Raw genomic sequence first — 23852 nt, 5'->3', positions numbered from 1 at the left:
CTACAGCACGTTTTTTTTTTTTTTCCCTTTTTTTCTTTTTTGTGTCCGGCAACGGGATCGCAACCCTCGGTGCTGCGCCCGCACCTCGCTCAGCCAGTGAGCGGGAACCGGTCTGCATGTGGGATCCGAACCCTCGGCGGGAGCGCCGCCGCGCTCCCAAGCAGCGCACTGTAGCAGTGCGCCACTGGGCCGGCCCAATACTACAGCACGTTTAATGAAATTATTATGATGGGAAAGTATTACGACGGAGCTCAGATGCTGAATATCAGAGAAGGCTTCTTTCAAAGGATTCTTAAAGCAACATAAGAATTAAGTGAACCGAGCCACATCAGGAAATGCCCTGGACTCCCCAGCTGGGGAGGTGAGGGGCAAAGGGCCTCAGTCATATCCCCGGACATCTGCAACCAGCCCAGCAATGACCACCAAGTTGCTTTTGGAAGCCCCCCTGTCTCCCCTGCAGGAATGAGGAGGGGTGCCACAGGCCTCAACCACACCCCTTCTTCCTCCTTCTCCCACTGTATTTCCTTTCCTATTTCCCTCTCCCCCTCCCCCCAACTGTTCCACAACAATATCTTAGAATGTAAAAAAAAATATATTTTAATTAAACTTTAAATATAGATAGATAGATAGATAGATAGATAGATAGATAGATAGGTCGATAGATAGATAGACAGACAGATGGTTGAGGTCTCTCTCTCTCTCTCTCTCTCTCTCTCTCTCACACACACACACACACACACACACACACACACACACACACACACACACACACACACAAAGAATGAACTGAGAACCAAGTAACAGGGAGAGTATCAACCGAAGAAAATTTACTGAAGCCTATAAATGAAACTCTAAGTAGATAGAAGTAGACAGAGGACCTAAACAGCATAGCTTAATGATGAAGAGCAAATACTGTAAAATAAGAATTGGATTTGCATCCCAGCATTGCTACAAATTTGTTGTGCATCTTTGGGTAAGATACTTATTACCTTTTCCTACAGATAAGAACAATGGAGGTTTCCAGAGCATTGCTCATTAATTACCTCATAGGGGCATTGTGAGATTGGAGAGAGACAGCAATAGATACAAAACATGTACTGCCACAGTTGCTAGCAAATATGTCCCCAATACATTTTGCAACACTCAGTTGAGAAGCATGGAGTGACAGGAAATGAGTTAATGTGGCCAAATTACAGTGCTTGAATATCGATTGTTGGAGAATCTGTAATCCTTGCTGGCTTTGGATTAAGACATTTTTAACAGAAAAATAAATCTCTAATGATTTTCAATTGTTCCTTTCTAAACACAGCTAGGGGAGGTGCACAGTATAATTGCTTGAATATTGCCTCTATTGAGTATTAGCTGTATCTCCTCTGCCAAATTATTTAAGCTTTCACTTCTTTAAAAACAGGAATAATGTCGATGGCTAACTTATTAGGTTGTTGTGAGAATTCAATGAATTAAATGCATGTAAATCACTTACATTTTAAAAGACATTGACATGTATAAATCCACAAGAAATTGGAGCAATGCACCAAGCATGGTTCTAATTTTCTCATTTCCTAAACAAGGCTTCTCAAGCTCAAGGATGTCTGTCAATAACGCAAAAACAGAAATTAAAGTAAAAAGTAGATATATTTATGAATAATAGTAATCTCACACACAATTACATACATAAATTCCTACCAATGATAAAGAGTAAACAAACAAACAAAAAAATACGGCTCCAAATCTAAGAGGATAGGTTCAAAGAAAGAGCAAGTTCATGAGACTTACTTCAATGGAGGATGAGGCACTATGGCCCACTATGGGCAGAGCTTGCCATTTGGCCTTTAGTGAGGAGAACTTTTGGCTTTCGAGTCTGACAACTTCTGGGTTTGAATTGAGATTCTATTCCTAAGAGCTGTAGGGTATTAGAAATTTCTTCAACGTTCTAAGCATCTTTTAATAAAGAAGACATGAGATTAGCCATTCGACAGGGTCCTTATAAAGATTAAATGTAGTAGTAGATAAGGTCTTTGTTTATGTAATTTGCATGTGAATAGTTGCAAAGTCAACTGTTCCTTTTAAAACTGATTGTCGGGCCGGCGGAGGTTCGGGATCCCACATACAGACTAGTCGCTCACTGGCTGAGTGAGGGGCGGGCGCAACACCGAGGGTTGCGATCCCTTTGCCGGTCCGGTCCGGTACGGGTGCGACACTGAGGGTTGCAATCCGTTGCCGGTCACGAAAAAAAAGACAAAAAAAAAAAAAACCTGATTGTCACTGCTCAAAGAAAGACTTGGTAGGTGGCAGGGTACTCAAGCCTCAATCAGTCCTGCCAAAAAGCCAATTTCATTTTTTTGCCTGGATGCATGATTTAAAAAAAAAAAAGGATTCAAGTTTATCCTTTCCTATATGTCATCGCTCTTACTCCCAAAGCTTACCTAAGATCAAAGGCACTGTGGATCTCTGGGAACATCCCAACTCAAAGGTTAGCTGTGAAGCCCAAGTTTGTTTAAGGGTTAAGAATTTGACGAAGAGGAACAGAGAAGAGCAGACAGTTGAGGAGGCCTAACACCATATTTAGGAAATCCAAACCCAGGGAGTCATCTGAAAAGCCTGAAAGATTAGCTTCAAGGAAAATAGCTATTCCAAGACACTGAGGAGAAATTAGAAACGACCAGATGGTGTGAATCAAGAGAAATATGTTGCTAAAAGGTGGTGGAGCAAGCTGTTTACAGAGAACTAGGCTTTCTAACAGCTTTCTCAGGCACAATGACTTTTTTTTGGGGGGGGGGGGGTTGTTTCATTAGTTCTTCCTATTTTTCTTCTAAATCCTTTGGAAGCCTGTAGAATGAATGACTGTAAAACATGAAAAGAAATGATGCTGAATCAAAGGATGCTTTGTGATTTCTCTAGATTTTAATAAGTAAAATGCAGAACAGATTTCAGGATCTTCAAAATCACTGCCTGTCAAAGGACTCTAAAACATGTGAGCCCACTTTCCTCCTTTGAGACTACTATTACCTACTGCCCATCCCAACATCCCACTTGTACACATGAACACCTACACATACGTGTGCATGCACACACTAACCACGCACATACAGAGGAAATCTAAAACACACTCCTGCCCAAAGGCATACCCAGTGTTTTGGAGAAGACTACCAGGATTTCTTTCTACTGGTAATTTCACTTCTTCTGACTAAGATCCTTCAGAAAACTGTGCAGCTGAAGATCCCACAAAAAGTTTGAACAAGACTGGAAATTCTTTTCTATTTCCATTAAGCAGAAGTTATTTCTACAGGAAATTGTAGAAACCGCAAGAATTGAAGACTACATCCTTCATGGTGCCTAGCAGAATTCTAAAGAAAGCATTATGGCAGAGCTTTGGAAAACTTATGTTGAGTGAAATAAGCAAAGCACAAAGGGATAAATACCGCATGTGCTCACTCATAAGTGGGAACTAAGAGAGAGAGAAGGAAGGAAAGAAAGACCACAGTGGTGCACTGGACTTGCAGAGGGAGAGAACGTACCTTAGAATACAAAGTGGAGTGGGGAGAAAGGGAGAGGAGGAGAGGGGTGGGGGATAATTGGGTAGGGGGGGCAGGGTACAAATGCAATTTGTGGTAATGGGCAAGCTGTCAGTGTGAACCTCGCCTTCACTTCTTGGACACGAGGGGTGACAACCAGCTCTGTCTCTCATGGATATTCATAACCCGTAATAAAAATAAAATAAAATAAAAAATAAAGAAAGCATTACTTTTTACACCTATATGTAAAGCATTCCTGAAGAGGCAATTTAAGGGAAAATAAAAGAGATGAATTTCACAACTAGACATATCAGGACTGGAGTTAAAGCTCCAATAGTAAGAGCTTGCTTGAGCTTCTACCTTCTCCTTTGAGGTAGGGAGGGGCCATCATACTTATTTAATAGGTTAGAAAACTGAGGTTTGATAGGTAAGTCTTTGGCACACAAGTGTTCAATATGTAACAATTGTCCTCCACTTTTCCCCCTCACACACATTAGCCCTTTTGATCCTGAAGACAAGATGCAATTTAGAGAGAACAAGGTTATTCTGAAGTTCAGAACCACATAGTAAGTAGCCCAGTTAGACACAGACTATCAAGCTATCTACAGATTCTAGATCTTCATAATTTGGCCTCCTAAATATTTGCTGAACTGAATGGTAATGCTTCTCTTCTTCTCTTGACTGATGCAGAACAATCTTAGGTAAAAAATTCATAGACAAGGAGAGAAATGATTAATGATCCAGGTAAAGTCTAGAAGCAGACTGTAGGGTAATGTGAAAGTTTTCAGAATCAAAATGAAGTCACTTATGCCAAGTTCTATCAAACTGGAGTCAGGAGGCCATAAAATAGGGGTTCTCACACACACACACCTATAAAATAAATATTACAAGGACTCTCTGAAAATCACAACCTCACACAAAGGCCAACGCAACATTACACAAAAACCTCTGTGAGGATATCTCCCCAGGAATGGCCTATTTGACCTTGGACTAATGCTGCCCATACTATTGATCCTTGTAGTCAGTAATAATTATTTCAAAGTGTGTGTATCTTTCCTCATTTTGCCTTTAAAACTTCTTGCCTTCCTTTGCCTCCCTGGGTATACCTATAGCCCCCCATGGAATTCCACGGCATGCACATTCCCAGATTGCAACCCATTATTTATTCCTGAATAAACTCAATTTTCCTCTAGAGCCACCCTCTCTGTTGTTATTTTAGGTTGACAGTAACTAAGATTGACCAAATCTAGTTATCTACTTCTCATGTAAGTGTCACCTCTCCTATTTGCTGGATAGAAGATTTCACAGTGATTAAAGCAATGTGTTTCTCTTAGTTTACCAAATATTATCCTCCTATGGAGTTTAAACATCTCTTCCTTTTTCAAAGGCCGAGAAGGTCAAGACTGCTCAAAAGCAGTATCACAAACAGTAACAAAACAACCTTAAACTGTTATTTATTTCCCATATATGAATACGATTGTGAACCTTATTTCTAAACCAAAGTATTTATGACTTAAGATCGAGTATGTTTATTATAACAATGATTATGAAGAAGTAAGGAAAATATGATTTTTCTGTAAGTCAGTAAGATATTTTTTCTATGAAGACAATTTGAATAAAAATTCTATTAAATGTGTCAAGGAAAATGCTGATCATTCCCCAAGCACATATTTTTGTAATTGTACCATTCAGAAACAGATTTAGCTTCTTTTCAGTAATACAAAGTCAACAAACACATATTGAGTTCCTATTATGTGCAGAGGAGTTAACACATAGGGATGAGGAATAATACATGGCCCCTTCCTTCAAGGAGTTCTCATTTGACGTTGAATTCTTGCCACCTAAAAATATATAAGTAAATATAAAATAAAAGTGGAATGGAATTCATGTTTCAGGTATTTTAACTCTGAGGAAAAAAATAACACATTTTTCCTCTAAATGAAGTAGCACACTCCTTTCAGACTTAATCTATGAACGTGATTTTTCTCATTCTACATGTTTGTCTCAACTCATTCTTTAAAAAGCTTCATTCATTACTCTAGAGCTTTGTAAAGTATGGCTCTTATTAAAATAAACATTAAAGAGTGTCAAAATGTGCATAAATTTCTAACATGGAATTATTGGTCAACTTACAGAGTTGTTATGGCTTTGCTCTCAAATAGCATTTGCCTCAAAGAAATGACAATAATTCAAGGTCATGTTCATCTGAATGAATTTATATTCACAGAGTGAGACAGTCAGGTAAACTATGTGTCAAATGCTCAGGCCTCCTGATTACATGTAGTTAACAGTCTCCATTCAACCTTTCTCCCATTGATAATGGCATCATAATGGGAAAACCACATGAAAACCAATCAATCAACCGATAATTACAAACTGAGCTGGATTTGATAACACCGAATTGGAGGACAAACTGAGAAGATATTTGGGTGGAGAGGATAATATAGTAGAGAGGATAAACATAGTAGAAATGGAAGATATTAAGATATGCATAAAAGAGTTAACTTAAGCCTGACTATAAGAATTAACTTCTCTGGAATTCTGATCTCTTGCTTTTTTTATTATTCTGATCTAACTATTCTAGGTTAAAAAAAAAAAAAAATTCTAAAGTTGAAAGAAATACCCAACGGAGTTTGGAACACAATTAAAGTCTAACATCTAGCACAGTGTCTCTCAATAGTAAATGCACTATGCATTCCTTATTCACAAAGTATCTTTCAGTGTGTAACCAGAATACAACTTAGACTTCAAGGAGTGCAGGAGCTGTCCAGTGCTGATTGAAAGAATCAGCAGCCTAACAATATAGATAGAAATAAAATGCATACCTTTAATCCCTCTCAAGAATATGCTAAAGACAATAGTATATACTAATTGTTCAGTACAGTATTCTTTTAAAAAAATCATCTTTCCCCTATTTTTACTCTCAATATCTAGAGACTGATCTGTATAACTCTTCATTTCAAATTACACAGTCAATCCCAATATTACTGGGGCAAAGAAGTACACTCCTTCCATGGAGATGAAAGTGGGGGAGAAATTACAAAGTAATCTTATGTACCAAAGCTGATTAAATGCATTTTGGAAACATTACCTACTATGTCGGTCTTATCCCACATCCCTAAATGGGAGATACACAATACAGGTCATCATGATAAAAGTTCTGATTATGCCTGTAACAAAGGAACACGTTAAAAGATGATTAACTCATGAGGTTTTGGAAAACATTGGGGAACTCTACTTCACATGACATCTACTAATACCTCACATGATGTACTAGAATCTATGTTGTAGTTTAGACATCTTAATCTCCATGAACCACAGCATCGCAGTGATACTTATTCCTCCTTGATTTCTTGCAGCATATATAGCCTGAATAATCCTGAAATCAAGACAGCCAGTGATCTGTAAATGAGGTTGTACAGCAAAATTATTGATAAAGCACTTTCTGTCTGTAGAGGATGAGTGCAATACACTCTCTGGTAAGTGATGCAGGTTGTAATAGAGAAGGCAAGGCCTTTTGATCTCAAATGGATTTTTTTTTCCTGCTTTGACTTCTCATTGAGAGAAGGTGCTAGAAATAAGACAGGGAACAGGATATTTTTAGCTGAGAAGGAGCTCTTCATAAAAAAGGCACCTTTAGGGAAATATCACTAGTGGATACTAGATTTTACTCTATTTTGCAAATGTACATAGGAGTTCAATACTCGTTCATTGACTGAATCAATGTTGAAAAGATTAAATGATGTGAGTGCAGAATATAATGGAGGATGTGACTGGGTATCTATCCCACCTGTCACTTCTTATTCAAATGGCTTTGTGACAAAATGACTATATAAAGAAATATAGTGTCAAGATGTGAGTCTACTTTGTCTTGCCTTTCTTTCAAAAAAAAAAAAAAAAAAAGGAATAACAAAACATTCACTGTATTTCTTATTTTCCTCCCCCAAACCAGTTCAACTCTCATTTCTGGTTCTTGATATATTTAGGCCATTAATGCTCCATATTCCAGTCATTGGATAATAAATAATGAAAAATGGCAGATACATTTTGATGGGTGCTTTTTAACCAGACATTATTCTGAGCCAGGGCCGGCCTGTGGCTCACTCGGTAGAGTGCGGTGCTGATAACACCAAGGCCACGGGTTCGGATCCCATATAGGGATGGCCGGTTTGCTCGTTGGCTGAGCGCGGTGTTGACATTATTCTGAGCCATACACATATATTTCATTTAATCCTCTCAATGCACCAATGAGAGATCTCATATTATCTTCTTTTCACATAGAAGTATAGAACTCAAAGAAGTTAAATAAATTGCTCTAGGTCATTCAACTTGTGTGAAAAAACAGGGATTCTAAATCAAGGGTCCTGCTTTCCTCATTTCCATTGAGACTCACATTTTATTGTACTGAACCTAAAAGCCTAAAAAAGCCTCTGAACCACCGTTACCCTTTCCTTAACTTTAGCACTTTTATTGGATGTTAACAATTTCTATCACACCTGTCTGTCTTTTTTTTTTTACTCTTTTAAGGGAATACAATTTCCCAATGAGCCACTGTACTAATCAGTAGAATACTGCAGATCCCCCTCACCCAGAGGACATGCATTTCCAATTTAGTAATGTAAATCGATGGGAAAACAGGATTTGCTTCACGGGAATTTGCCAACTTTGCTGGAATTCATTCATTGCATAAGCTAGTAGAAACCTTTGATGTGAAGAGAAATAGAATAACCCCGATAGCAGTTACCGAATATTATTAGACATCTTAAAGACAGTGACCGTGTCTTCTTGTTTATCTGTGTAGCTCCAAAGCAGAGCTCCTTAGAGCTGATATTTCATAATTGTCTGTTGAAATAAAATGCCTTTTTTGAGACTTGTGAAAATCATTCTTCTCATTATCGATAGGAGTTAAAATAATAAGCAAAATAAACTATGAATTTCTTCCATGAGTTTACTACATGAAAATAAAATACCAGTACCACAGTTGAAGAATACCACAAGGGAATTCCATTTATGGTTAACTCAGTAATAAATATATTTTGAACTCCCTCACTGTGGTAGGTGCTGAGGACATAGGGCTGAACACCAAGAAAATAATACTAGTGTATAGTTCGATTTGGGAGACATACTTACTGTTTTACTTATGGCATTTGTGTTGCTCAGAATTATGAAAGACAGGTATTGGGTGTCATGTGAGAATAAATAAAAAGATTTCACTTCACAGAGAGGTGTCAGGGAAGGCTTCTCAAATGAAGTAGATATTTAACAGATTTGTGGAAAGTCTGGGAGTTAACAGGCTGGTTGCCGGGATTGCAGAGGAGGTGAATTCAAGATGGAGGAAAAAGCTCACACAAAAACCCTGAAGAAAAAATACCCACAAAAGTCAAGAAATGAAAGGAGGCCAGACCGGGGGTAGCATAAATACTGTTGAAGAGGGTGCATGTTCTGCAGAAGGTTGAATAGACAGGGGCAAAATAATGTATTGTCTATTAGAGATCCTCAGAATTTTATCTCCTCCTGTAAGCAATGAAAAGTAATTCATGTGTAGTGTCCTGAATGATCTTCCCAAAATGCAAATCGAATCATATCCCTCTGTAATTAAATATAGAGTACAGATTTAGAAAAGGAGCAAATGGAGGAAGGGAGATCATTTAGAATACCTTTGCAATAATTCATGAAAAGAGATGATCATTGGATCCTGCTATGATCTGAATGTTTGTATCTCCCTAAAATTCCTATTTTGATATTCTAATCTCCAATGTGAGGGTCTTAGGAGGCGGGGCCTCTGGGAGGTGATTAGGTCATAAGGGCAGAGCCTCCTAATGGAAGTAGTACTTTTATAAAAGAAGATCTACACAGATCCCCCACCCTTCTACCATGTAAAGACATAGCAAGAAGGTGCCAGAAGGCACTATCTATGAACCAGAAAGTGGGCCCTCATCAGACACCAAATCTGCTGGTGCCTTGATCTTTGACTTTCAAGCCTCCAGAATTGTAAAAAATAAATTAATAAGCTTCCCAGTTCACGGTATGTTATTACAACAGCCTGACAGGACTAAGCAGGGGGAAAGGGAGATGAGTGAATGGATACAAACCATATTTAGAATGTATGTTCTCCACAGAGTAGAACAATGCTTCCCATACTTCTGCTGTTCCCCTACATCTACTTGATTTTTTTCTGTACCAGAAGATTATTAATTTTATTTGCTGCTCTTCATATGAATATAGTTAATAATAACTTATCATTTTGTGGTCATTGAAGAACTGGTGTCATTTTATGATGAGAACATTAAAAATACAATGAAAAGAAGCACATGTATAAATACTAGTTCTCGTCTTCCAAAAAAATCTCTGAGTGTGAGACAAATTCTCTCTTACTCAAAAATACATGCTGGTTGGTATTTTACATTAAGAACATGCTATATACTATATAGAGACTTCCTCCTTCAAATGTCAAAGGATTGAGAACTAAACATAGAATAACTTCTATCAAGAGATTAAATTTTTGTTTAATGTTATGCTGACCAAATGTATAAACTCATCTTAATTAATGTACCACATTCAGAGGGCATAGTTGCGAAATTTAGAGATTAGTAAGTGGAGTCTTCTGCCACGCTGAAATTTTTCCATGGCAGGGTTTCTCATATCTCCCTAGGACACATTTTGAAGTCGGTTGCCCCGCTCTCACCTATCCAGCATAAAGAAAAAGGAGCAAAAAACTAGATATGTTATTTTTCTCTCTTGGTTATACAATCCACACCCTCTCTCCTACTCAGTATTTTATGTCAAAACAATTTCTGCAGTCCCATTGCCAATGGTAATTTTAATAGTGTGTGTTCTATGAGGACTAGAACTGGGTCTTTAAACATCACTGTGTCCCTAGCACCTAGCATTAAATATGACTCATGATAAATACTCAAAACACATTCACAGAACAAAAATTCTGTTGAAAATCAGTTCAAGCTCACATAATCATTTGATTTTTGGAAACTAATCCCCAGTCTATAATTGTGTGAGAAGTGAAACTTCTAAACAATAAAGTACATATCTGTAAATACAAACTCTGCTTGGTAGTAATAATATTATTTGCTAACACGTAATAAACTACTACTATCACATTGTACTTCAGCAATAAGCTTCTAAAGTATGTACTGGTTCCATTCTACAAGTGAATAAGTGAAACAGCTAAGGGAATGACTTCCCCAAGGCCACGGACCCAGTAAGTATATAAGAAGTAGACTTCCACCTAAATAAAGGCTATGCTATCCTCCTCTGAAGACGTCTGACATTCACAATCCAAATGGATTCTTGCTTTTCATTCAGATGTCCTAGTACCTCACAGACATAACTGTCATCTAATTTTTAATTTTGCCTTTTTCCTCTTTTGACTGATAAATTATTAGAAAGATTACACCATAATGTGATTGAGAAGTTGTTGCAAAAAAATGTGGATAACTTAGGACAGGGGAATTGTAATAGAATGTTTCTGATAATCCGTAGAAGATCACACATCTCTATTGCAGTGCCTAGTATTCTGTAAAGGTGTGTGCTCCTGGGAAATTCAAAACTATTGAGTACTCTCCACGGCAAATGCTTAAGTACTAGAAATACCACTGGACCAGTAAATGCCCAAATATAGGTAGTCTTGTTATCACAATTGCCAGGAGGGATGGAGTAAAACAGCATGTAGAAAAAAGCTATCCCACACAAAACATCAGATAGCATTGAGTCCATTATTAAGAAAATTCAAATCCTTATATTTACATTAAAATCATTGAGCTAAAGAGTAATTATACCCAATCACTTTAGATAAATATACAAGTGGTATAATAAAAAAATTAAAATGTGCTTAACTTTCTCTAATATAAATCTTCATGTTTTTTTAAATAATTAGACACACAATACCAACCCTGCAAGTTAGTTGCCAAATACACACACATTCACATATATATATATATATATATATACCCTTAAACTATAAATATCTACACATTGAAATTAAAAACAATATTCCTGTTTTGATCCCATTTGTTAAAATGTTCATTGCATAACTGAAGTGATGTTTGTTTTTCTGCTTTGTTTTAAAGCAGGCAAGGCAGCCTGAAAAAGCAGAAGATTGACATGGCAAAATTGTAAGGTAAACTTAAAAAAAAAAATCTGTAATATACTCAAATAACCACCAGACTCCAATAAAATTTATCTTGGGAAAAGGAAGAAGAGGTAAGTTTGCATTGTGTTTTATTTTATTCTTTAATGTTATCTAATTTCCAAACAGCACACCCAAGGTAATGCAAATTCTATTTTATGAGGGAAAATTAAGCCTGGTTTGCATAAGCACAAAGCAGTATCTATTTTTACAGTAAAAATACCAAGTCCCTAAACAGTATTTTTATGGTGCTGCTTAACAAGCTTGCACTTCCTTGGCAAGAAGAAGTTATTTTACTTCTCAAGTATAAAACAGAAAGGAAAAAAAAAAAAAAGAATAAAGCTAGGTAAAATGCTCACTTCAGTGCAACTCATTCCAATTTCAATAGTGTTTTCATTGGCATTGATTTTCTTCACCCAGCACCCACAGAGATGAACTTGAAATACTTCAGGCAGGAGGTCCTGCTTGCTAGGGGTTTGTAGGGTCCTTAAAACTGACATTACATGATTGCCTGCATTCTTTCCAACCCACTTTTATCCTCCTTGTGGTCAAAACAGTCTATGTTCCCAGGTCATTTCTCATGCTAATAAGTACGAAGTAGTCAATGTGTGTGTTTAATACCATGTGGACGCTCCATTGAGAATATTAGTTGTACCTGGATAATTTAGTATTTCTAACTGATTTTCAGAGTAAATTAGGTGTTAATGTAATATTGCTTGGCAAATCATTTCAGCAAAAGCAAGTTAGTAGAAGTGGTTATATATTCAAAATTAGGTTTTGGCCAATTGATTCTTAATTACACAGAGACTCAAGAGATCAAAGTTAATAGTTCCTTCTCCTCCCTTCAGACATATAGATGCACACACACATACACACACACACATACACAAGCATACACACACACACACCTTGAAAGGTTCTAACCACTCTGTTATCAAAGGATATCCTGGTGGTATTTGTCTAAGAATAAAGCTTCAAATGTCTAAGCAAGACCACCTACTGTCTATCTGATTGTTCCCTTCAAGGAAGCCAGAAAGAATGTCGATTTAAGAGCCACAAGCAGCAGCTAAGTGTAGTTTAAAAGGAACACATTGGAAACCCTCCCTCTCTGTCAGGTTCACAGTTTCTGCAAAAAAGAACACCAGTTAATGTGACTTCAAGAGACTTCAAACTATTTAAGGAGCCTTTCAGCTCAGGCACAAAAGAGAATAGAGCAAGATTTAAGAATGGAAAGGAAAAGACCGACTGAAATACATGTGAAAAACTGCATGTAAGTATATGAGTACAAACGCACATACACTCACACACGCACAGACATTCATTTGCTCTGTTCCAGCCACACAGGTTTTTTGAGCACTGCAAATTTTTCTGTTAACACAGATAATTTGGACTTGCAATATTCTCCATGCATGAAATACTCTCTGTGTGAACCTTTACATGGTTGGTTTCTCACCCTTCAGGTCACAGCTTGAATGTGATTCCATCTCTGCTGACCACCACATTGAAAGTCATTTTCTGTCCCTTCTCTCATTTATCTTTATTATATCTTTTCCTCCATCTTTATATTTCAAGAATCTAGCACAGCATCTGCCTTACAATAGGCACTCACTACAATTTTCTGTTAATATTAGGTGCTCTATTCGACAGTTAATTCTACTTGGGTTATTGAAAATAACATATGCTACAATATGAATGTTCATTGACTATATTACAGGCTGCCCTGAGAGTGAATATAGTATACAGAAATGAAACAGTTTTTGCCCTCGAGAAGCTCACATCTTGTGGAAGAAGAGAATAAGTAAGCTAACCAAACTATGTGGATGATGACAGATTGGAAAGCATACAGCTTTAAGGAAACTTCGAAAAGGGAAGCCAAGCCAGTCTGCAAAAGGCAGGGAAAATCCCTGAGGCTGGTGATAGCTTAGGTGGACCCTCAGGGATTGAGCTAAATAAAAGAACGCTTAGAAGTGCTCTCCAGTCAAAAGCAAAGCATCTATGCAGGCTTGACGTTATGAGAATTCTTTGATCTATTTAAAGTTGAACTTATCTATATAAGTGGGGTGATATGTGGAAAAGCAGATAAACAAACCAGAGCTATATCAATATAAGAAAGCAATATTGTTACATTCATTCATAACAGCAACATGATAAAATTCTATCATCCTTATAATTTAGGTCAACCCTTGCCAATTTGTCAAAACCTTTTCCTGCCACTGCTGTTTAACTACTATGCCATAGGGTAGCAAAGAAACCCTGAAGGTTAAAGACTTGGGCTCTGGAGTCAAAATACTTCAGCATGAATCTCAGTTTCTCACTTCATCTCACTCAAGCCACCTGTTTAGAGAGTAACAGGCTCAATCCTCAATTTCTGTCATCTGTGATAGGGATGAATAATCATCTTCAAAACTACTTCATGAAGTAAAATAATGCACATGAAACTATTTGCACAGAGTGTTATATGATAATAACTATAACCGCCATTCTCCTGAAAATCTTCAGGAGTATCTGCACATCTGTGATTATCTATGAAGAGATGTACTTCAGAGACAATTAGCTTTTCTACTCAAGAGTATGACACAGAAATCTCTCCCTGATCTGACTCTGACCATTTCCTTCCAGCTCCATCTCCAGTTAACATCACCCCCAGGCCATTCCCTGGACAGCAGCCTTAATGACAACTTTAAGTCCCCAGGCACGGGAAGCCAGTTCATAACTTTTCATCTTCACACATGTTGCTTGTTCTCTCTGCCTTTTTCTCCTTTGGCCAACTCCTGATTTTCCTTCAAAAATCAATTTAATTCTCACTTGTTCCTGAAATTCTTCTCTGACCAGCCCCCCACACCTCTCACCTTTGTCTGACTTAAATGCTTCTATTCTGTACCTGACTGCAGGCATCTCTCACATAGGAAAAGCCAGGGTCTACTGTAATTACGGGTTCCTACATCCACAGGCCTGGCTGCAGAGCCAGCTACAAATTTGGTGGTGCCCAGGACAAAATTAAAATGTGGAAAAAATATCAGGAAAAATATATAATTTAATTTGCTAAAATATAAGGTATTTTTTTTCTTTTTTCCATATATATCTCTTTGTCTTACATGGATGCTCCTTTGAACCATCAAATGTCACTTAAAAAATGATTTTTAAGAATTTCAAGACAGTGACAGCAGACCCTTAATACAAGCATGGGACACTTCTGGGTAACAGAGACCTGCCACATGCCCAAGAAGCTGGACCTGCCTATCTAGAATCTGAGTTCTTAGGGTGTAATGACCATATTCCCTGTGTGTGTATATATATATATATATATATATTTTTTTTTTCCTTTCCTCAGCACAGAGCCTGTCACATTGTAGGTACGCCATAAAAATTTATTGAAACTTTTTTTCTGAATAGTGCAACATTGTGTATTGAACCTGTAACTATTAGTGCTCAAAAATATTCACTTGAATGTTGAAAGAACTACACAGTAAATGACTAAACAAATGGATGAACTACTGCTAAATCAGAGCTGTTCCCCTTTTTCTCATTCAGTCTGCTTTCCTGTTTCCTTCCCTCCCATCCTTTCTTCCTTCCTTCACCATCTACTATTGATCAAAACCTTAATTGGTTGGATCTTTCTGGGCAAACTGAGCAGTATCCTTCATTCTTTTAAGAAAATATTGTCAGACCTCACCCTGCTCGTTTCAAGATCACTTGTCTCAATTTGCCCACTTTCCCCTACCCACATTCTCTGAGGATAGTCATTCATTAAAGTTATAAGATGAAAGTTCTCAGAAAATCAGAGTAGCGTCTCACGTGGGCTCCCCGCTTCTGTTCCTACCTCCTTACAGTTCATTCCCCTCAATGGACCCAGAATGATCTCTTTAAAAAACAAATAAATAAACAAACAAAAAACATGAACTGGATCGCATCACTCTCCCACTAAAAAATTCCAGTGGCAGTGAATCCCCATCACACATTCCCAGGAAAATCCCTTTCTGTGGCTTCTGAGGTTCTATTTCTGTTACTCTCTTCTCTGTCACTCTCACTATGATCATGGCATACCTGTTCTTTTCCTTTTCCTTTAGAGCTGCCCAGCTCCTTCCCATCTCAAGGAAAGAGTTTCCACAACTCTTTCATTCAGTGTTTGCTCTCGTTACTTCTTTGCAAAGAAATCTCCTACCTGTTTTTTACTCTTTATGTACTAGCCCTGCCTTATAGATAGCACTTTCCCAATTACAGTTCTGTTCCACTGGAATTTTTTGTTTCACTTCAAAAATAATGTTAGGTAATATCTGTCTTATGTACCTCTAAGTCTCTATGCCTTTTCAAATGCCTAACAAATGATAAAAACTCCATAATTATTTGTGAAACTTGTTGAAAGTAGAAAAAAAGCAAATGCCAAGTAGGTATGTCTCCCTGTGAGTGGACTTAGCCTTGAATCCTCAATTAAGGTGTGGTGGGCCTGGGGTCAGTTGGGGGAGGTGGGAGGAGCAGGGAGGAGGATGTAACCAGGACTGTGCCCCTGTCCCCGGTTCCTGTTTCCTGTTATTATCACGTGATCCACATGGATCTGCTGTTTGAGGAGAGTGCTGAGCTCATCTTCCATAAGCCCAGTTAGTCTTGGGCTGCCGGCCTAATGCATTTCTTCTAATGCTGTTGGACTTAATGAGCTTTGACTTAAAACTAGTACTTCACTCCTTTCCTTCCAAAATGGAATGTGTGCTGTTTCTTCTGTTTTTTTTTTTTTTTTTTTTTTTTTTTTTTTGAGAGAAAGCATGGCATAACATAGCAAAATGAAACACAGGTGTAATATTGTGTAAAATAAAAAGTAAGCTTTTTTCCATGTCCAAATCCCCCAACCTTGCCCGAGGCAATAAGTGATGACTTCCCCATATTTATTTTTCCAGACATTCTCTATACAGATCTATGTTAATATGCATATAACATTTATTTTCTTTACAGACATGAGAGAAATAAAGCACAATTATGCAGCATTTTTGACCTTTTTAAATTTAATGTATTTTGAAAATCAGTTACAGCATTGTATTTATATCACCTTGGAATTTTTAATGACTATACACCATTCCATGGTATAGGTAAAGCATAATTTACTTTTAAATATGTACCTTTGACAAATACGTAAATTAATGTTGCTCTCCCCGCTTTTACCCCATTAAGGTTGGATTCTGAAGATCAGGGCTGTCTTGTATCTTGCATTCACTATCTTACTTTGGGAAACTGATTCTTCTCCCAAAGTGAAAAGCAAAGCAGGAAGTGATAAAAGATGGGAAGAAGGGGGAGTTCAGGAGGGCAGACCCAGAAAGCTGGCCCTTAGCACACCCTTTTTCTGTGTGCCCTCTGTGTCACCATGATCATCAGTGCAATCATTGACCCAAGGAATCTAAAATGATGCATTATATTTGTTACATACCTGTACCATCTATAACACTTTTACTTTTGTCTTTAAATTGACTTTTTACTCAAATTTATTTCAAAAGAAAACTTTATATCACCACTATAACAGAAAACTTGTATCACATGCCATCCATAATGTAATCATAAAAATAAATTCAATGAAAACAAAACAATGTTATTATATTCTGTCTAGATGCTATTGCCAGCCAAAGAAAGGCTCTTAAGAAAGAGGGAAGGGGCCTCAGGCCCAGGGTGGTGTTAATCTCTCTGTATAACACTCAACTGAGACTTTATTCTCCATTGTGATAAGAACTGAAAGAGAACCGAAAAGGAATTGCCTTAGGAAATAACAAACTACCTAATTTCTAAAGCCTTTCTCAATCTCCCACAGTTTCTGAATATTGGAGAAAACAAATATACCAGTGATGTTAATTGATTTTTTTTGTTGTTGTTTCTTGAATTGAGAATCTTCTAACAAATCAGATGTAAATGAATGCTTAGAAATCCACTTTTAAGCTTGCTTAAAGCCTTTCTGGCTTGCTTATCTCTACAAGAGCAAGAGGCAGCGAATGGCAAAACTATTGAACCCTTGGGCATTTCTCTCTTAGAAAGTCCTTTAAACTTAACTTATTTACAATGGGCACAATCTTAAAAGGCAAAGATGTAGTCCTAGCCCAACTCTTGACTGGGTCTGTGACCTTGGGTAAATCACTGCTCTTTGGGGGCCTCAATCTGCCCTGAAATAAAACATAAATCCAACATCTACCTTTTTACTCCTGCATAGATCACCATCAGTGCTCTCTCCTGGGTTAAATGTTAGCCTTCCAGATGGCTTACTGCCTACCTTACTGAGTCTCCCTTCACCTACCTCACTGCTCTGTAGATGATGGATTGATTTTTTACAAATGTTAATTCGATTTGATAAAACAATAATCTGTTCTGACTGAGGTCAGCTACATTACCAAAAGACTTGGGAAATCTGGAATGGGGTGACAGCCATGTCCACATATTCTAAAAATGTTGCCACAAGACTATTTTTAATCTAAAATCAGACTTTGCAATGCCTAAAGAAGTTGTATTAATTTAGGAACGCTAAAAATGTATTTGTGACCCTTATTCATATATCTATACATAGAATGAATGTAACCAAGATCCAATCATTAGCCTATGTGATGCTGCATAATCAAACTTCCCTTTTGTTCCCCCTTTCTCTGTTATTATAAAAATGCTAATATTCTGCTGGCCCTTCCGAAAGCACTTCCTAAGGAAACTTAGTGATATTTTTCTAGGCTGAAATCACACATATTGGCTCGAATAAACTCATTGATACTTTATTAGTATCTCAGAATATCTTTCCAGGGTGACAGATCACGTTCCTTTTTGTTTAAAATCCTTTCATTGCTTTGCTGTGCAAAAAAATAAAATCAAATTCCTTACAGTGGTCTACTCAATACTTCATAATCTGGTCTTGACCACAGATGGCTTTTAGTTCCTCATATACACCTTGTTCTTTCCTGCCTGTCTATCCCAAGGCCTTTTCTGCATGCTGTTCTTTATGCCTAATTTTTTTTTCTCCTACTTTTTTTTTTTTTTTTCCTCCTGTATGTTTTTATTTCTATGGCTTTTGGGGTTGAGGTTGGGGGCAAGACTATTTAAACATAGGAAATAACATGTTAAAATTCCCTGAAGTGGGCATCATCTAGGCCTAATTAAATGTTAAGAGTGGTCCATTTATGACCACTTCATCTAAACTCGACTTCCCATACCCATTTGATATTTTCTATCACCACCCTGTTTGTTGATTCTCAGCCAACTTCCCATTGTGATGCTTTGTGTATTAATATGTTTACATTCTTGTACAGGAGGTAGGACTAAAAAGCGAGCCACCTTTTGTTAAGGGCTGCTGTCACATGAACTATTGAATCCCCAGTGCCCAGCACAAGGCTAGGTGCAGGACACTTGCTTCAAGCAAGTTTATTAAATATTCCCAATAAAAGACCCCTTTACAACTCCCAGAGTTCATAATAGCAAATTTCTTAACTCTAGTATTTAGCTATCCAATTTTCTACAAGCCATCTCTCTTAGAAACCTAAACAAATAAATACTAAAATGAGGTTACATAAGGTGGGTGTCTCATAAAGTAACTTCACTCTTCTGCTATCAAACAAACTTAATTCTAAGTAAAGGAAAGGCGATGAACAAAGACAACTAAAACAAGCACCTCCGCAAAATCATCTTACACCTGATGGTCTTCCTGCTAAAACGTGCTGACAAGGATGGGTACTGTTAGTGTACTTTGGGGAACATTGTGACTGCACATTTCCAACTAGGTATACTCATTTGCAAGCGGGCACTTTCATGAAAATGGGCCATTACATATGTTAATTCTTTCATTTGCAGTGGCTCTTTAGCATAACATGTATATAGAATGCATATTTCTGAATTATCCTTCTGTTTACACCTGAATGCCGACAGTTAATTGTTCTGGTAACACCTTATGCCTTGATCAAAAATGTGACACTATCAAAGAGTAAGCAAAATTGGCTTCCTGGGATGAAAAACCATGCCTGCAAAGTTTAGAAAGACTTATCAATTAATTCACTGATTTTTATCACAAAAGGACTTATTAGGCCAAAGCTCTTCAATGAAAATGTTGCTTTGAAAAGAAAGGTATAAAACAGAGCCTTAGTCCACATATTTCTTATGCTTCTTTCATAAAGACATGAAATAACTTAAGAGCAAACCAACTTGTACACTGAAATGATTTGCCAATAGAAAAAGAATGTGGTTATTCAGAAACATACACACATGGTATATACCTAAATATTCAACTATATAATTAATTAATCGTCATAGAATCTAGATCTCAATGAGAATCCAAAGAATACATTGAGTCAAATCATTAAAAATCAATCAATCACATCAATCATTTCTAAAATGTAGAAATAAAAATTGAGCAATTATTAATTTTTAGGTAGAGAGAAGACCAGCATTTTAAAACCACCACCCTGTGCAAAACTCTGTACTAGAAACTTTACATGCATTACCTCACTTATTAATCAAAAGAACCATCCAAATATATGAGGATATTTTCACTTTACAAAAGAGGAAAATCAGTCTTGGAAGGGATAACATACTAGCCTAAGTCACACAGCTAGAAAAAGGTAAACATGCCAAAGTATCCCACGTATGGTTCACTGCAAATAGTGTGTAGGTTTCATTTTTCATTTTCCAGTGCCACCCAACATTTCCTCCCAACATGTAATACTGATAATTAGTAACCAAGTGAGAAATCTCATGCTGAGATTAAAATATTTACATTACTAGTATCACGGATGGATAAACGAAGACCATAACTATAAGGCCAGGGGTTCTTTAATTAGAATAAGGTTTACTTGGAGGATAGTTTAATGCAAATTCCTGTGCTCAACATATATATATATGAAATTTTTGCATATGACCCAGAAGTCACTTTGTGAGAAACACTGAAATAGGTTCTATACCTAAAGGTTTTGCCTCCTCCTTTTATTTATATTTGTTTATTGAGTTTTGGGTCAGGCTCTCCTTTCCCACTCTCAATCACCACAATCTTACAGTTTAGGTAATTATGCCATTTCTAAGGATGGTAGATAACCTTTATCTCAAAAGCTGTGAGACCTAGGACAGGTAAAAGGCGTAACTGCAAGTCAAATCCATTTTACGTGACTTCGAGCACAACGTTCTCCACCTCCAAACCTTCACTTTTCTTCCCTTTTCAGCAAAGTATAAAATAACACTATCAAATAAGCAGACTAGGTGAAGGGAAAGCCTAGCTTTTAGTGTAAAAACTATCACTGAACAGTATCTGAGTAGAATTTCTGCAGCTTAATTTAATAAAGGAGGCATCGTTTTTAAACTCCAAGCATAATAAACTCTCATTTGCATTGACTGGATTCATAAATTCACGCTGTTAAAAACCTGTTTCTGTCAGGGTTGGCCCGAGCCCCCACAGCTTTCACTCACATTCCAATTTTGAGCTGCAGGAGGGAGTTTGCCCATCACAAACATCAGATATCATTAGTTCATTTCCTTTAGTGCTGCTTAAGAAAGTGGCATGAAGCCTGACAGGGTGCAGGCTGCTCATCTGAAACAAGTTCTCCATTGCCCCAACAAAGGGTGAAGATGCCTCTCTTTATCCCTCTACCACCCACTGATTATTTTTCCTGCCAAAAGACCATGGTAGAAGACATACTCGTTGAGACACACTGACCTAGGGTTTGCATGTACACAAAAAGGAACAGAAAAAAACTTTTCAGGCAGAGCTGCATATTTAAAGAGGAAGAGAAATAAAGGTGATTGTATTGTTATATGTTGAAAAGCCATATCTCCTTGCCCCTATGTGTGCAAGAATGACTCAAAATAAATAGAACTTCCTGTTAGCAGGTGAGTGGTATGAAGTGAGGATTGACATCTGACAGAGAGAGTTCTCAGAACCTATGGAACATAACCAGAAACAAACACACACAAAAAATTGCTTCAAAAAGCCAACTCCCACAGCAAACCCATCATTGGATAGACTCTAGGTAGACTGAATTTTCCCTGGAGGCTTTGAAATATTAAAATGGATTTCCATCTGTGTGACCTGGCAGGATAAAACATAGATTGTGAATTAGAATAGATTTTTGTAGCACAGTATGTTCCCTTATTAAAATCATGGAGGCATAGGTTTGAATTCAGGGTTTGACACCTGCTAACTGTTTGCTTTTGTTCAAGTTACTTAACTCTCTAAGTCACTGGTAAAATGAGACATGTAACCACATACTGTTTTTGGTAATAAAGTTACTGTCTTCCTTGACATGTATCAGGTCCCTTGAATATTGTCTAAATTTTATTTTGAAATCCATGAAAGCATATCCAAAGTACAGGTAAGTCCTTTGTGGGTTTATGTATAGAATGTACTAAATAACCTCTGATACCTCTTCCAGCTCAAATAGACTAATTTTGTCTATTTACTAAGCATCTAGTAGATTCAATGTGTGCTGGACCACTGGTGAGGTATGATGTGTATAATCTCATCTCTGATCCCATTACTATATATTGCATTCTCTTTAAGTTCACTGGTATGAATATAAATTGAGTGCATAGAAGCAGTTCCCTGGACTCTGGTATGAGAACATAAATCAGACATGTCCCCACCTTCTTCCAGAAGACATAATTTGGACACAGAGATAGGCACATAATATAAAGTCACCAATTAAAATGGTTCCAAAGGGGCCGAGCCCGTGGCGCACTCGGGAGAGTGCGGTGCTGGGAGCGCAGCAGCACTCCTGCCGCGGGTTCTGATCCTATATGGTTCGGATCCTATATGGGGATGACCGGTGCGCTCACAGCGCTCACTGGCTGAGCGCGGTGCAGCCGGTCTCAAAAAGGACAAAATAAATAAATAAATACATAAATAAATAAATAAATAATAAATAAAATGGTTCCAAAGGACTGATATGTGAAAAGAGTAAAATGGCCATTCTCTTAGTTGGAGGCACTAATAAAAATGGTAACATCCTTCAATGCTATGCGCAAGGCCATATGCTCAGGAATTCATACAGATTATCTGTGATCTTCAAAATATTTCTTAAAGGCATGCATTATTATTTTGCTATTAAACATGCTTTACAATATTAATTATTTTCTACAAGGTCATCTCATTACTAAATTTAGAATTCTGGACTTTTACCCAAGTCCATAAGATACCATAATCCCTGTACTTTTAATTATATCAGGACAATTTGAGCTTAATGTGCTGACGTGGTCTTCTAGGTAGAGCTATTAGCCAGGTGGTTTAGAAACTTAAATGAAAGACCTGGTTTCTAGATGTATATTTGTGTGTCATCATTATCTACGTGAAATCTCAATTCAAAGTGAAGGATGAGAAAAGAAAATCAAACAGGAAATTTTGAAGAATATCTCCCTTCATATGTGAAAGTTGCAAGGATGTTAACTAAGGCATAGAAGAATGAAAAACATGATAGTGGTAATCATTTTATAATGTACACATATACCAAAACATCACATTGTAACCTTAATTATATACATTACATATTATTTTTATTTGTCAAATGTACACCAATAAACTTGGAAAAAATTAAAAAGAAAACTTAAAAAAAGAAAAATGAGAAATAAAGCAAGAAGTAGAAAAATGCAGAATCCCTAAAACCAAGAAAAAAGCAAAAAGAATGGAGCACATCAGAGTAAGAGGAAAATGAAAAAAAAAAATGTGTTCACCTTCCTGAGGATGATCATGGAGGAAGCATCTATTCCCGGGAACACGTGTGTGTGTGTGTGTGTGTGTGTGTGTGTGTGTGTGTTTCTACGTGTTTTATTTGGGCCTGGTTTCTAGAGTATTCAGAATAACCCTCTCCATGACAAGGAGATTAGACTGTGAGCAGGAATATCACTGAATCAAGGCTAGTCAGAATCTTTCCATTGAATGAACGAAGAGTGCTAGGTGATAGGAGACCTCACTTTTCCTGTTGTCTTTTGAGTTCAAAGGAATAGTTTAGCTTACAGGCACCAGTGAGTACCACTGTATTCAGGATCTGAGTAGAAGCAGTCTGCATAATGATTTCCACTTAGAGAAGAAAGCAGAACTGAGACATAGAGAAAGATACAGAGCTCAATCAAGATTGTATGAGCCTTTTCAAATAGGTGCATCCGGCTTCAGAAATTGCTTTCATTAAATAACAGAAAATTCAACTCACACTAGCTTAAGCTAGGATGGTGATTCTTTTTTTTTTTTTTTTTTTTTTTTTTTTTTTTTTTTT

General features: G+C 37.2%; 1 protein-coding gene across 1 annotated transcript in view; it reads right to left on the bottom strand.

Moving 5' to 3' along the window:
* Positions 1–23852, bottom strand: part of LOC103599733 (cadherin-8-like) — a gene marked incomplete at its 3' end in the record, with an annotated part of 137585 nt that overhangs the window by 46370 nt on the left and 67363 nt on the right. The window lies entirely within an intron of this gene.

This window comes from Galeopterus variegatus, unplaced genomic scaffold (genome assembly GCF_000696425.1).
Source record: "Galeopterus variegatus unplaced genomic scaffold, G_variegatus-3.0.2 Scaffold3071, whole genome shotgun sequence".
In the NCBI taxonomy this organism is placed as follows: Eukaryota; Metazoa; Chordata; class Mammalia; order Dermoptera; family Cynocephalidae; genus Galeopterus; species Galeopterus variegatus.
This window is presented reverse-complemented; position numbering and strand designations above follow the sequence as displayed.